Source organism: Hylobates moloch, unplaced genomic scaffold (assembly GCF_009828535.3).
Source record: "Hylobates moloch isolate HMO894 unplaced genomic scaffold, HMol_V3 SCAFFOLD_10, whole genome shotgun sequence".
Taxonomy (NCBI): domain Eukaryota; kingdom Metazoa; phylum Chordata; class Mammalia; order Primates; family Hylobatidae; genus Hylobates; species Hylobates moloch.
Window position 1 is genome coordinate 69,572,046 of NW_026652285.1, and position 16,284 is coordinate 69,588,329.

General features: G+C 47.9%; 1 long non-coding RNA gene across 1 annotated transcript; it reads right to left on the reverse strand.

Moving 5' to 3' along the window:
* Positions 1 to 43: 43 nt before the first annotated feature.
* On the reverse strand, positions 44 to 9,179 carry LOC131384421 (uncharacterized). Its single transcript, XR_009215254.1, has 4 exons — positions 9,083 to 9,179; positions 8,615 to 8,765; positions 7,558 to 7,684; positions 44 to 128 (listed from the first exon to the last, which is right to left on the reverse strand). It is a non-coding gene; the product is annotated as an uncharacterized LOC131384421 (long non-coding RNA).
* Between the last annotated feature and the right edge of the window lie 7,105 nt (positions 9,180 to 16,284).

The following is a 16,284-nucleotide window of genomic DNA, read 5'->3' on the forward strand; positions in this document are numbered from 1 at the left end:
GCAAGCATGAAAGGGGAAGTCCACGTGGTTAGCAGGGAGGGTGAGTACCAGGAATCAGTCACTTAAAATAGGCGCCAGAACTTCAAAGGACATCACCTCCAAACAGCATGCTGGGCAGGGCACGTCATCTTGAAAAATGAAATAAAGGTCATGGGAAAATGATATTTTAATTTAACAGATTAAACAAGTATGGGTTATAATTGCAACTCTGCACTGGTTCCTAGACCCAACAAATTACTAATCCAATGTTGATTGGTATTTGTGCCACAATTTGTCTGAGCAAATTGCAATATTTTGGAAAAAAAAAAAAATCTTCCAGGCCCTTTAGTCCTATGATGCTCAGATCATTCTCTTGGAGTCCTCCAGCCTGCCAGTGTCTTGCTCGTCAACTCTCTTCTTCGATTACATGGCCTGAGCATACAGGCTTCATTTGTCAGTAGCTCTGTGTGTCATCTGGACAGGTTTCCTCAGCCATAGACCTAGGAGGCCCCAGCCCCTAAATTTCCAGCCCCCGACAGCTCTGTGACCCTCTGAGTGCAGTTCCCTCACCTGGGGACACTCACCCTGCTCTCCTGGTCTGCTCCACCCAGTGAGGCCCTGCTTGGTTAGCTTGGTTAGCTTGGTGGCCTTTGTGCACTGAAGCCAGGAGAGTGAGGAGTCCCCTTCCATCAAGGCAAAAGCAATCTCCTGTTCTTTTCTGTGCTCCCCCCACCCCCACCCCAATGTGCTACCTTTCATTGCTTATTATTCCTAAAGGAATATATGCGCATTGTAGAAAAAAGAATTTACGAAACCAGCAAAAGGATAACTTTAAAATCCTGAGCTGGGCGCGGTGGCTCATGCCTGTAATCCTAACACTTTGGGAGGCCAAGGCGAGCAGATCACCTGAGCTCAGGAGTTTGGGGCCAGCCGAGGCAACATGATGAAACCCCATATCTACTAAAAATACAAAAAGTTAGCCAGGCATGGTGGCACACACCTGTAATCCCAGCTACTGGGGAGGCCGAGGCATGAGAATTGCTTGAACCCGGGAGGTTGGAGGTTGCAGTGAGCCAAGATCATGCCACTTCACTCTGGCCTGAGCAACAGAATGAGACTCTGTCTCAAATAAATGAATAAATAAATAATAAAATCCTGGAATCTAGAGACAGCCACTGTCCATAGCATATTTCCATGTATGTGAGTTATTTTTATAAAATGGAATCATAACATGCGTTAGGTTGCATAAACTGCTTGGTAAATTTTAACTGGATAAACCCTATGCCATGTCCTTCAGTATTCATTTACATCATTGGTTTTCATACTTTTCTGACTCTGACCCACTGTATAAACATGTTCTAAACACACGGTCCTTGCACACATACACAACTTGGGACCAACGGGTCACAGGACAGCACTTAGCCTTACTAGAAAGGCTGCTTTCTAATATTTTCTCCCTGCTTTTTAAATCCTAGCCCAGTCCACTAACTCAGTTCATGGCCTATGAAGGGGCTTTGATTGTAGTGTGGGACACTGTCATTTAAACAGCTGCAGAGTGCTCCCACTGCCTGGGGAACCAGATCGCCTCTGTCGGATAAGGGCAAGGATGTCCCATGCAGGGCTCCTAGAAAGAAGGCAGGGATGACATCCTCCCACACTAGCTCTTTGTACACATCTGTAATCATTCTTTAATCAGAGGGTGGCAGCTGTGGACATGGCGCCAAGTCACCCTCCAGGGAAACAGGTCACCCCCTCCCACCATTAAACAGTGCCCATTGCCCATTTTCCTCGTCCACACCAAGGGTTCGAGTTTCAGGATTTGGGGGAATGATTTTGCTGGTTTGGTTGGTGAGAAATCATATCTAAATCACTTTTCTAATAGTAAGTGAGACTGGACTCTCATCACCCCTATACCCATACCCCAGGGACCCCCTTAGGCTCAAGAGGCCCAGCTTGACAAGCACTGAAGGAAATAATGTCACTTTGTCTACCTTTTGGCTACTATAGATCCACATAAAAACTTGTTCATGACTGCCCATAGCAGCACTAAAAAATAGTGCTGTTATATCTAAGATTCCATTGCCTAAAAAATAGTGCTGCTATGAGCGGTCATGAACAAGTTTTTGTGTGGATGCACATTTTCATTTCTCTTGGGTATATACCAATTAGTAGGTCAAAAAGTAACTCTAGGCTGGGCACAGTGGCTCACACTTGTCATCCCAGCACTTTGGGAGGCTGAGGCGGGTGGATCACTTGAGGTCAGGAGTTAAGAGACCAGCCTGGCCAACATGGTGAAACCTGTCTCTACTGAAAATACGAAATTAGCCAGGGGTAGTGGCGCATGCCTGTAGTCCCAGCTGCTTGGGAGGCTGAGCCATGAGAATTGCTTGAGCCCAGGAGGGGGAGGCTGCAGTGAGCCGAGATCATGCCATTGCTCTCCAGCCTAGGCAACAGAGCAAGACTCTGTCTCAAAAAAAAAAAAAAAGTAATTGTATGCTTAACTTTTTGAGAAAGTGCCAGACTGTTTCCCAAAGTAGCTGTACCACTTTATATCAGTCTTGGCAGTATATAAAGGCTCCGATTTCTCCACATCATTGCCAAAACTTGTTATTATCTGACTTTTGGCTGATAACTATCCCAGTGGGTGTGAAGTTGTATCTCATTATAGTCTTAATTTGCATTTGTGATGACTATTGATGTTGAGTATCTTTTCATGTGCTTATTGGCCATTTGAATATGTTCTCTGGAGAAATGTATTCAAGTTCTTTATCAATTTTTAATTAGATTACTTTTATTATTGAGTTGTTAGAGTTCTTTATATATTCAAGCCACTGGACCCTTATCAGACATATGATTTGCAAATATTTTCTCCCAATTGTATGTTGTTTTCACTTAAAAAATTATCTCCAGATCAGTTGTAATTCACTTTCTTGATAGTGTCCTTTGATACACAAAAGTTTTTAATTTTGAGGAAGTCCAGTTTATTCTTTCTTGGGTTGCTTGTGCTTTTGGTGTTGTATCTAAGACTCCATTGCCTACAAAGATTTACTGCTGTTTTCTAAGAGCTGTATAGTTATTTTATTTGTTTGTTTGTTCTTTTTTGAGACAGGGTCTCACTCTCTCGCCCAGACTGGAGTGCAGTGGTGTGATCTCAGCTCACCGCAACCTCCTCCTCCCGGGTTCAAGCGATTCTCCTGCCTCAGCCTCCCGAGTAGCTGGGACTACAGGCATGCACCACTACTGCCCAGCTAATTTTTGTATTTTTAGTAGAGATGGGGTTTCACCATGTTGGCCAGACTGGTCTCGAACTCCTGACCTCAAATAATCCACCTGCCTCGGCCTCCCAAAGTGCTGGGATTACAGGTGTGAGCCACCACGCCCAGCCTAGAGTTGTATAGTTTTAATTCTTCTACTTAGGTCTTTTATCCATTTTAAGTTAATTTTGTACATAGTGGTAAGTGTTCAACTTTATTCTTTTGCATTTGGCTACCAGTTGTTCCAGCACCATTTCTTGAAAATACTGATCTTTCCCCCATTAAATTTTCTTGGCACCTGTGACATACTGAAATACATGTTTGGTTTTCTTCCCCATGTTCAGATGTGCAGCTCCTAAAACCCTTAGAATCTCTGGGGTGATGAGTGTCTTTTGTAAGCTAATGAGACGACTGGTGGCTGGGGACCCCTAGACAGCTTCAGGACAGGGGCTGGTCAACAGAAAGATCAAGGCATGGTTAGAGGACTGAGACTCTCAGACCCAAACCCCAAGGAGTTAATAACTAAGTTATCAACTAATGACCAATGATCAATTATTTAGTCAGTCATGCCTATGTAATGCAGCATCCATAAAACTCCAAAAGCACAGGGTTCTGGGAGCTTTCAGATAGCTGGCCACATGGAGATTCCTGGAGGGAGGCATGCCCAGCAAGATCATGGAAGCTCCGTGCCCCTTCTCCCATTCCTTGCCCTAAGTATTGCCTCCATCTGGTTGTTCGTCTGTATCCTTTATTAATAAACAAGTAAATGTAAGTAAAGTGTTTCCCTGAGTTCTGTGAGCTGCTCTAGCAAATTAATAAAACCCAAGGAGGAAGTTATGGGAACCCCGATTTAGAGCCAGTTTCTCAAGAATACTCACTTACCGGCATCTAAAGTTTCTCAAGTACTACTCACTATTGGCATCTAAAAGTGGAGGGCAGTCTTGTGGGACTGGGCCCTCAGCCTGTCTCCAGGTAGACGATATCAGAATGGAATTGAATTAGAGGACCCCTAATGCCCACTGCAGAATTGCTTGGTGTGTGGGGAGATGACCTTCACACATCCGGTATCAGATATATTGTATTGAGTGGTGTGTGAGTAGAGGGAAAAGCCACTTTTTCCCTATATCTTACATATTGGATGTCTTTTCACTTTATTTCCTTGCCTAATTGCCCAGGCTAAAACCTCTAGTACAATGTTGAATAAAAGTGTCAAGAGCTGACATCCTTGTCTTGTTCCTGTTCATACAAGGAAAGCATCTGTTCTTTCACCATTCAGCATCATGTTAGCTGTGGATTTCTTCTGGTGTTCTTTACTATGCCAAGGAAATTCCCTTCTGTTTTTAATTTGTTGAGTTTTTATCATGAAGTGATATTGGATATTGTCAATTGCCTTTCCTGCATCAATTGTGATACTTTTTGAGAATGTGATTTTTAGGCCAGGTGTAGTGGCTCATGCCTGTAATCCCAGCACTCTGAGAGGCCAAGGCAGGTGGATCACCTGAGGTCAGGAGTTCAAGACAGTCTGGCCAACGTGGTGAAACCCCGTCTCTACTAAAAATATAAAAATTAGCCAGGCATGGTGGTGTGTGCCTGTAATCCCAGCTACTCAGGAGGCTGAGGCAGGAGAATTGCTTGAATCCAGGAGGCAGAGGTTGCAGTGAGCCGAGATAGCACCACTGCACTCCAGCCTGGGCGACAGAGCAAGACTCCATCTCAAAAAAAAAAAAAAAATGATGTTTGTTTCTAATCCTGTTGATATGGTGTATTACATTCACTGTTACTGTTCAAAGTCACCAACAAATCATGGGCAGAACCAGCTTGAGATCCAGAGCGTCAAGCTAAAATAATTTAAAAGGTTACGATCTGATTTAAAGAGAGTTTATTCAAGCACACAGTGTGAAGGTGGCCATCTGGGGAGCAGAGCTACAATGAAGAATGGTGATCAGTGTTTCAGTGTGTGGGGAAAAATGAGGACCATTTATACAGGCAAAACAGAGGTGCTGAACAGAACTACAGCACTGTCCCTACAAAGGCTGACATACAGATATACTGACTACACTCCAAGAGAGTTGTTTAACACTCTATTGTAAAAAAGCAACAGTCCCAAGGGTCTCTGTCTGCACCTCTTTTAGTCTAGGTTTGAAAAAAGAGTAGAGAGTCTGGTTAATGTATAACATCTCAATGCAAAGGTCAGAAAGTAAAGGTCATGCACCAAAGAAGAAAAACAGTCATATTATGTGAGTCAGCTTCCAGGACTTTTCCCTTTGGCATAATAAATTTGGAAGATCCTGAAACTTAATTTTCTTTTTATAAGAGGCTCCTAGAAACTGAACTAAGACTTCAAGTTCATCCTCTTAAACTGTACACTGTTGCTGCCAAGGTGCCAAGGCCCAGCAGGGCCAAGACAAATGTCTGGGTCTAAATTGAGCTTTACAAGAGACCCCCTCTTGGCACCCTGGAGAATGCTGGCTCTTGCTCCAGTGAGAAACTTCTTTTTTAGGTAAGGAAAGTGAAGCCCCTGGCACTAGGTTTAGAAGGCCTTCCTCCAGTCTGCAGACCCCCTCTACCAAGGGCTCTACAGTCAGGGAAGTTCTGCAGAACACACCAGAAAATCGCACCAAGTATCAGGAAGATCTCAATTTGGATGAGAACAGACAATCGGTATGTGTGAATACCAAGATGCCAGATGTTGGAATTATCTGACAGTGGTTTGAACTAGCCATAATAATAATGTTTTAATAAGCAATTATAAACACACTTGAAACAAATGAAAAATTAGAAAATCATAACACAAAAAAATAGAAGAAAGAAATCCAAGTGGAAGCTTTAACTGAAAAATATAATAACCAAAATTTAAAAATTCAATGGGTAGGCTCAACAGGTTTCAAAAGTGAAGAGAAAGAATCTATGAACAAAAAGAACAATAGAAATGACCAGTCTAAACAACAGGGAGGGGAATGAACACAGTCAGAGAAGCAGAGGGGAAGCACTCGGGGTGAGTGCAGGGCAGTGCCTGTTTACCACCCTGATTGGAAGCATTTCAGTATTTTAGTTGGTATGGCTGTATCCCTGCATGCCTGTGGATCATCAGTTTGGAGGCATAAAACCCCAAAAGGACAGGGTTCTGGGAGCTTCCAGATAGCTGGCCACATGGAGATTCCTGGAGGGAGGCACGCCCAGAAAGGTCATGGAAGCTCCGTGCCCCTTCTTCCATTCCCTGCCCTATGTATTGCCTCCATCTGTCTGTTTATCTGCATCCTTTATTAATAAACAAGTAGGCCAGGTGCGGTGGCTCACATCTGTAATCCCAGCACTTTGGGAGGCTGAGGTGGGCGGATCACAAGGTCAAGAAATCGAGACCATCCTGGCCAACATGGTGAAACCCCTTCTCTACTAAAAATGCAAAAATTAGCTGGGCACAGTGGCACGCACCTGTAGTCCCAGATACTCAGGAGGCTGAGGCAGGAGAATCACTTGAACCCGGGAGGCAGAGGTTGCACTGAGCTGAGAGCGCCACTGCACTCCAGCCTGGCGACAGGACTCCATCTCATTAAGTAAATAAACAACTTAATGTAAGTAAAGTGTTTACCTGAGTTCTGTGAGCTGCTCTAGCAAATTAATCAAGCCCAGGAAGGAAGTTACAGGAACCCTGATTTACAGCCGGTTTCTAAAGAATGTATTAACAGGTGACAGCCTACTACTTGCTATGGGCATCTAAAGTGGAAGGCAGTCTTGTGGGACTGGGCACTCAGCCTTTCTCCAGGTAGATGGTATCAGAATGGAATTGAATTAGAGGATGCCTAATTCACTACCTAATACACTGCAGAATTGCTTTATGTGTGGGGAAATGACCTTCACACATCCGGTATCAGACGTATTGTATTGAGTGGTGTGTGAGTAGAGGGAAAAACCACTTTTTCTCTATATCTTACATATTGAATGCCTTTCATTTTATTTTCTTGCCTAATTGCTGGGCCCTCCCATGCCTCCCACTCACTGCCCCCCTAATGCCTCACCTTCAACTCTCCCCACAGGAAAAGTTCACAGTCCCCCCCCCCGCCGCCCACCTTGCCCCATGAAATAACCACAGTACAAGACCGGACAGAGGATAAAGCCATCCAGGGGGCTGTAAGCTCTAAGGACTCGGGCCAGCTTGCCCTTAGGACAAGTCAGTAACAACACAACTGAGTGTGTAAACAGGGGACCCCCAAGACCTTGGACCTCAGGAACACAGGATCCCAGACTTCATCTTGGCCAGTACGGGAGTGTGGGGTCTGTTGTTGACAAGGAATAAGTACCCTTATCCTGGCAAACCAGAGCTCACCTGTGGTTCATCAGGCTCCAGCCAGGAAGGAATGGCCAGGATGTGCTTGACAGAGAGGCTTGGAGTCTTCTAGGGAATTTCCGCCTTGAAAGGAATTATACCAGGAATTGCAGGGATGCTGGAAATCCTAGATCATAGGTAGTAGCAATGTTTATGCAATGAGACCCAGCTGCAGCCTTAAAAATTGCATTGCAAAATCTTTCCCCATGGATAAGAAACCAGCAAGAAAAGAAGTGCTGAGGTCAGAGACAGAATCCCAGGAGGAGTCAAATCTAAGGTCAAGGGTCACTCATGGATCCCCCGGAAGTGAACTGAAGATGCAATGTCCAGCCTGCCCTGACTCCATTTGCAAATAATCTTCCTTTGGCCTTGTCCTTTCCACATTACACATTTGGATCTTTTTACACTCCCCCCACCCCAACACATACACACATACACACTTAGTACTGACGCAATTCCAGCGTTTGAACAAGAAAACTACAAGTCCCTAATAGCTGATCAAAGGAAACCTCAGTAAGCAAATCAGAACATGTTCCCTCTTCCTCCAAAGCAGTAGAAAGGTAGCCACTGTCTTGGGTCAGGAAATGGTCTCTGGAAGCGTTATTTTTAAAGCCACCCAGATTCCCAAGGGTGCTGCTATGCCGTGTGAAAGCCGCTTCAGCTGCTAACCCAGAAGTTCTGAGGGGCTGTCCCTGCTTCTTGCCCAAGTTGACGATACAGAAATGAACATGGGCCCTAAGGAAGTCCTACTTTTCTCCCATCTCCCGTCTCCTGCAGTCAACACACAGGCACCCCTGCAAGATGCCTCATCTCTAGGAGGGATATGAGAGCCTGTATCTCCAATTAACACAGGAAGTGAAAGAACAAAACCACAGCTCCTAGGCTGTAACAGAAACAGGATTTTAACATAGTATTCATCTCTATTTTATCCATTTTTATAGTAAATAAATTTTGCCCCTCTTCAAAGCGGCCGGGATTGGGGGAGAGCTCTCAGGGAGAGGGGACAGGAGTGTCTCATGTTCTCCTGGGCTTCAAGGGATCCCAGAAAAAGACTCACCTTGCTGGTCCTTCTCATCTGGGCTGGAGGAGCTGGCCCAGGGCCCCCAGGGGCTCCAGCTGTGCCCTGCTGCATATGTAGGGGTCACAGTTGAGTGTGCCTCGTGTCTGTCCTGCAGCTGGTACAGGGCTTTCCTTTGGGGGCCTGGTGGCTGGATGGGAGGGCAGGATGACCTGGAGGGGACTACCCCAGGGTCTCAGACTACCCTGCCACCCGCTCTTACTCTGTGCTCCAGGCACTGTACTGAGTGCTTGGTGTCCCGGTCACGTGAGTAATCATTTAGCATCAGCCCATTTCACAGAAGAGGAAAGCAAGTCCCTGAGAGGCAAGGTGACCTGCCCCAGTCACAGGGCTGTTCGGTGATGGAGCTGGGAGCCCAGTGCCAGCTGTCTGACACTCTGAACCCACATTTAGCCCAAAGCTGCACTGAGCCCTGGGACAGTCCGCCCAGTACACCAGGTCACTCACAGGCACCTGAGCTTGACTGTGGCCATTTCTCCTTGGCATTGAGGCTGTTGCTGGCTGACTCAGGTGGTGGTTCTGACTGGCAGGACTGCTTATAGCTACAGAACAGGGTGGCAGGCCTGAGACTACCTGGAGCCACACCTCAGCTCTCCCTCCCAGTGCCTGCCCAGCACCTGCAGTCTGGATGGCCCAGCTGTCACCACATACTAGGAGATGACTCTGACCAGGAGCCACAGCTGCAGGCTTCCTGCCGCTGGCCGCCAGAGAGAGTCCACCCCTGCTCTCACCCAAGTCCTTCCCCAGCCTGATCTCTCATCCTCACTGAGCTGCTCCATGGTCTGGAACCAGGTTCCAAAGTCCTCAGGTGGAAATTATCTGCAGCCACCTGAGGCAGCTGCAGCTCGCTAATTACTGCGCATTCCTGGTGCCAGAGGGAAGAACAGCAGGGTGACAGGGCCTGGTGGGGAGTGCTGGAGGAGCCCTGGTGGGGGTGTGGAGTGGGGCCAAGGGCCAGTCTCTAGGTCTTTGCTTTCAAGAGGCTCCCACCTCCCCTCCAATCTCATCCAGTCCCTACCTGTTCTCAGAGTTGGGTTCAAACAGTCCCTCCTCCAGGAAGTTGTCCTTGATTCCAGCGCCTACCCCCACCCTCCAGTGGGATGGTTCCTCCTCTGCTCTGCATCAAGCCCTCCCAATGAGTTTAAGATGCAGGTGATGGGTTCAGGGAGTGTCTGGCAGGAGGGGAATCTCCGACTTCCACGCCCCCAACCTCCCGCAGTGAATGCCACAGCTGCTTATCTAACTCCTTTCCTGGAAGTTGATCAGATTTGCCTGGAAGGCAGACAGCCAAAGCCCATCAAAAAGGTCTCTGGCCCCGACCACCTCCCGACCACATTCCTCTCACGTTGCAGTACCAACAGGGTCCACCAGGGAGCAGGGCGTGCACACAAAATGGGACTTGGACCTGGGTCAGACTAGGCTCCAGAGGAGGCGGTCATGGCAGCGGAGGCTCAGGGACCTTAGAGCCCAGCCCTCTCTGATGACAAACAGGGAAACCGAGGCCTCGAGCTGGAAGGGATTGTTCACCTACTCCCGTGCTCCCTAACGTCACTCTCCTGCCACCATGGACAGCGCCCGAGGGAGCGTCTGACTCCAGCGCAGCTACAATCTCCTGCAGCTGGGCAGCGAGGCAGCTGGGCCGCTTCACTACGCGGGGAACAGGGTCTGGCGGCTCCGTGGAGCCCCCAGACCTCAGCCCTCTCATGGGAATCCTAAGATGTATGAGATCCAGGGTTCTGCCAGCCCCTCCCCAGCCACAGACTCCCATATGCCCCCAACTGTTCTGGGGAAAGAGGAGCCTGTCCTTCTAGACCTGAAGTCCACTGACATTTTTGGTTGATCCTGAGGTCCATCATCCCTGTCAGAATATGGCAGGATGCATGTGTATCTAGAAGAGGCCAGGAGGACATCACAGTGTCCACATACTGTGGACGCAGCCTGCTTATGATGTCTAGTGCACCCATGACTCCCCAGCCAGAATTCAGACAATCCCTAGGGAGTGCCTTCTGCAGGCAGAAAAGTACCTGCACACAGTAGGTGCTCAATGTATACTTGTTGAAAGAATGAACCACAACCAGAATTTTCCCAGATATCTGAGTTAGCGTAGGGCCCCTCCACCAGCCCCCAGGGATCCCTGTGCTGGGTACCCCAAGCACAGGGATCAGCCATGTGGAAATTCAAACCCTCTTCACAAGTGGGAAAACAGGTTTGCTTTCCATATGCTTTCCCAAACATAGGAAGGCCACAAGTGAGGCAGAGAGCTACTTCATGTTCAAAAAATAAGTAACAGCCACAGTACATCTGGCAGCCATTTCCACAGAGCCAAGCACCAGGTCAGCACCTGCCATGGCTCACCCCATTTAGTCCCTGCAAGGACCCTGTGAGATTCATCCTCTTACCACCTTTCTTCTCAGAGGAGCAAATTGAGGCTCAGAGAGGTGCAGCAAAATTCCTGAGACACACAGCTAGCTGGTGGCAGAGTCCCCACTGTGCTGTGGAAGGGACAGGCTCCCACCTATTGAATACCCAGTCCAGGAACTGTGGGGTAGAGATGAAGACCCAGTGGTTATACAGGAAGGTGGTGCTGTAAGGTATGTGTCTGCCCTGGAAGCCTGGTCCAGGGATGCCACCATATGCTCCTGAGTGCCCACCTGGAGGGGTCCACATTGTGCAGATCTCACCCAGGTGCAGAGTTAACTCATTTTCATACTGATGGGACAAGGAAGGACACAGAGTCAGAGGCAGCACCAAAACCACCAAGAGAATCGTGGGCTAGAGCTCAGACCAGGAAGCCCCAACTCCTTGGGGACTTGTGTGTGAAGAGGGATGTGAGTGCCCACAGCAAGACAGGTTAGCATTCCCCTATTAAGAGCTTGTATGAAGAGCATCACTCTATTGAGTCCTAAAAAACATTCCCATTGTTGAGATGAGAAAACACATGCTTAGGGATGTCAAATGGCTGCTCAAGGTCACACAGGGCAGAACTAAGAACTGCCCAAAGTTAGGGCTGCATCACCTTCCCCCTAAGCTACCTGAAGCTTAGTCTGCTTCTGGCATGGAGGGAGAGGATCTGGGGGAACCTCATTCCCCACCCCACTGCCCCCACCAAGTTGAGAGACCAGTTTACAGTGTGGATCCACTGCTATGGTGTGCATGTTTGTCTTCTCTAAAACTCATGTTGAAGTGTAGTTACCATTGTGACCATATTGGGAGATGGGACCTTTAAGAGGTGTTTAGGTCATGAGAGCCCTGCCATCATGGGTAGATTAATGTCAGTATCGTGGAGGTGGGTCTGCCCCCTCTTGCTGTCTCTCACCCTCTCTTTGCCCTTCTGCCATGTGATGCCTTCCGCCATGGGATGATGCAGCAAGAAGGCCCTCACCAGATGCTAGCATCTTGACTGTGGACTTCCCAGCCTCCAGAACTGTGAGAAATAAATTTCTGTACATTATAAATTACCCAGTCTATGGTGTTTTGTTGCAGCAGCACAAAATGGACTACAACACCCACCCTAGGAGAGTTCTTTAGACTTCAAAGCAAGGCACTTAATTTTCTTTCTTTTACAATAAAGGCAGTTTTGAGAACCTGAGCTATGAGGATTTCAGATCCAGCAAAGGGGCAAATGCCTGGAGGTTCCAGGGTGCAAGACGGGCTGTCACAGCAACAAGAACATGAGCAGACAACTGGGGGAAGAGAAAATCCAAATGGCTGGCAAACAACTGACAGGTGGCTCAAGCCCGTAAGTGGGAAATTAAAAAGCAAAGGAAGCATACGGTGGCATTTGCCACATGGACACCAGATTATCAGGAATGTAAACGAATGACATCCCCCATTGTCAGGCTGGATGAAGGGAAGCAGCCACCATTAGACACTGCCGTGGCAACACAACTGCCACAGCCTCTTTGGAAAGTAATTTGGCTGAAGCGATTAAGATTTTTCATACCCATATCCTTCCACCAAGCAACCCTATACCTGGAGTCTGTCTTCTGTAGGGAATAAGTATGTGGTATGAGCCAAATTATGTCTCCCAAAATTCATATGTTGAAGTGCTAACCCCCAGGACCTCATAATGTGACTGTATTTGTAGACATAGTCTTTAAAGAGGTCATTAAGGTTGAGTTCATTGAGGTGGACTCTAATCCAGTCTGACTGATGTCCTCATAAGAAGAGGAGATTAGGGCACAAAGAGAGGCACAGAGTAGGGAGGTGGAGGTTGCAGTGAGCTGACACCAGCCACTGCACTCCGACCTGGGCAACAGAACAAGACTCTGTCTCAAGAAAAAAAAAAAAAAACAAAACAGCAACAACAACAAAAATGAGGCACAGAGTAAAGAAAATATCAACACAGAGATAAAAGGCGGCCATCTGCAAGACACAGAGAGAGGCCTCAGAAGAAACCGCCCCAGCCCACACCTTGGTCTCAGAATTCCAGCCCCAGAATTGTAAGAAAACCAATGCTGTTGTTTAAGCCACACAATCTGGGTACTGTTATGGCAGCCCTAGCAAACCACTGCTCTCTAATAGGACACATATAAGGTGTTCCCTGCAGCCCTGCTGAAATGGCAGCAGAAGGGAATCACATCCAAGTCCACCAGCACTGGAAGGCAGAATTGCTGTGGCAAAAAAAAAAAAAAAAAAGCCTTCCTTATGGAATATTGTGAAGACAGGTGAGGCCAAGGCTCTGGGCCTAGTGGGCTAAGATGATGCTTTCTGGGATGTGACAAGCTGCAGAGACACATAAAAAAGAGCTGAACCAACCTCCCCTCCATTTTTGTGTATAAACCACCCTATTAAGCCTGATGATTTCCAAGGCTTGGAGCAGGTCTGGAAGGACAGAGGAACTGATTCTTACATGAGATATCTGGGACAGGTGGTTAAAAAAACAAAAACAGTAGCAACATGCAAAAATGCTCATGGCCTAGTGTGATATGAAAACAATGAAAAAGTCTTTTCTCTGATATTCCTACAAGTATGTGAAGTGTCTTTCCACCTTACCAATTTGCAGGTGGAGGAGGAGTGGGAGCCCAGATTTCTGGGGGGTAGAACTGTGGGCCACTCTAGTGGGAAGGCCCTGCTAGAGAGACCCCAGGAGTCCTTGTATACAAAACTGGGCTCCGGACCGGGGCTGTTCATCTCATGGTACTGGCAGTGGAGACACCGCCACCACCGCCACCACCACCACCACCACCCATGCCTGCTCTCACCCCAGACCAGTGCTGGTCATTATTGGTGGCATGGTGCACCTACCTTGTCTAGGAAGATGGAGGAGTTGAACCCATCAACCAGCTCCTCACTGATCTCCCACATGGAGCTCTGCACAAATGATGCTCAGCAGCCAGATCATCAGACATCAGGGCCCTGCCTGGCCATCACTGCAGCGGGAAACTCACATTAGAAATTCTGCTCCCCAGATAAGGCACAGGTGGGCAACCGCATAGAGGAAATGAGTTGAAGTCTCAGGAGCGAAGGATAACATCTGGGGAAATGTCCTTCATCCAGCACTCACCTTCCCATCTTGCCAGGCCCACCGGGGTTCCAACACCCAACAACCTGCTCCAGCCCAGGAAGGGTCCAATGTTCATCCCTCGCCTTCCCTCCACTGCCTCCCTCCACACACACGGTGATGGGGAGGGCTGTGGGGCTGCCCAGGTGGGATCACAGTTGTGGCCTGGCCTGGATGGGCCTGGCCTGGACTTCTCTGTGTTACCTTTGGGTACTTCCTGCCAAATGGCCAGAGGTGCCAGCAGTGAGTGCTGAACCAGAAAGCCTGCAGCAATGGAAAAGGCTCTCGTGCCGGGCTTTCCTGGGGTCAGAGCCTCAGAAAGTTGGGATACAGCAGGAGAATATCTTATTCTCTTTAGTGGCTCCCATCGAGTAGCTGGACAGGGGCTCTCTCTAGAATGTGAGTGCTGGTTATCAAAGTTCTAAGTTCTGTTGGGACCTATCACCAAGGAAGTTAGGTCACTTCTCCAGGGTTCCATTACCTCGGCCCCTTCCTTCAAAGACCTCCCTCCTCAAAGGTCTCTCTGAGCCATTGACTGCTCACCCTCTTCCTCTATGTCATCTCCTTAACTGTTCACAATTTTGCCAACATCGCCCCTCTGGGAAAATCCAAATGCAGCAAGCGCCCCAGGTTTGAGGAGATACAGCTGGGTTCCAACCCTTCTTTTTCTTACCAGTTCTGTGCCCTGGAAAACTCACTGTACCTCTCAGAGCCTCTCCAGTCTCCCAACCTGCACAATGCAAATTATCCCAGCATCTGCTTCCCAGAGACATCATCAGGCATACATGAGATAATTCTCGTAACACTCATAGGTTGGTGTCACAAGTAACAACTGCGCAAACTCAAGAGAAGGAAGAATTATAAGGATGGATGGGATGCAGTACAGATTTAAACTGAAGACATGCCCGGGTTCCACCAGTGTAATATTGGAAAAGTTACTTCCACTCTGGGCCTCATTTCTCATTCTGCACCATGAGAGGGCTAACATAAAATGAAACTCATATATGGTCATCCTGTGGCATAAAGCCTTCCAATGGTTTCCTGTTATATTTAGAATCAGACCCAGGTGTCTCATCCCAGCCTATGTGGTAGGCTGCATGCATGCACAGCAGCTTGCAGTGAACCTCACTGCTGGGATTCATGCCCTTGTGTAACCATAAAGCGGTTAGTGACTTCCCTTCTGACTAAGAGAATATAGCAAAGTGACAGGCTGTCTCTCCTGTCTGAGTCAGTTAGGGCTGCTATAAGAAAGTGCCACAGACAGGGTGGCTCACCAATAACAGAAATGTATTTCCAGCAGTTCTGGAGGCTGGAAGTCTGAAATCAGGGTATCAGCATGGTCCAGTTTTGCTGAGGTCCCTCTTCAGGGTTGCAGACTGCCAGCTTCTTGTTGTGTCCTCAGATGGTTGAAAAAGGGTGACAGAGCTCCCTGGGGTCCCTTTGAAAAGGGCACTAATCCCATTCTGAGTGCTCCACCCTTATGACCTAATTATCTCACAAAGGCCCCACCTCCTAATATTATCACATTGGGAATTTGGCTAACAACACATGACTTTTGGGGGACATAAACATTCAATCCATTGCAACTTCCAATATTTAGTTACAAAAAAAGTGCCAATTCCCTTGTACTTGCTGTCTTCTGTGTTTCTCCCTCCCTTTCCTTGTCCTCTGTCCCTCCTCCTCTCGCTGCCTCTGTCACAGTCCTCTAACTGAGGAAGCAAGCTTTCATGTCAGGAGCTACCCGACATAGAGGTTCACATGGCAAAGAACTGGGGAATATCCAGGCCAACAGACAGAAAGGAACTCAGGCTTAGTCCAAACTGGTTCTGCCAATACCCACATGAGTGAGCTTGGGGGCAGCTCCTCCCACAGCCCAGCCTCGGTTGAGACCACGGTCCCAGCTTCATGAGAGACCTTCAGGCAGAGGCACCCAGGTAAGCCATGCCCAGGGTCCTGATCCACAGATTGTGAGATATTAAATATTTGTACTTTCACATTGCTAATGTTGTGAGAAGAATGGGTAACTCACCTAGTCTACCAGGCCCCAGGATCTGGCCCTGCTATCATTCCCTTCCTCTCCCATCCTCTCCTCCAGGGCTTCCCCAAGCCACACTGGCTCTTTCTTTCTCTTCTTTCTGCTTTTTTT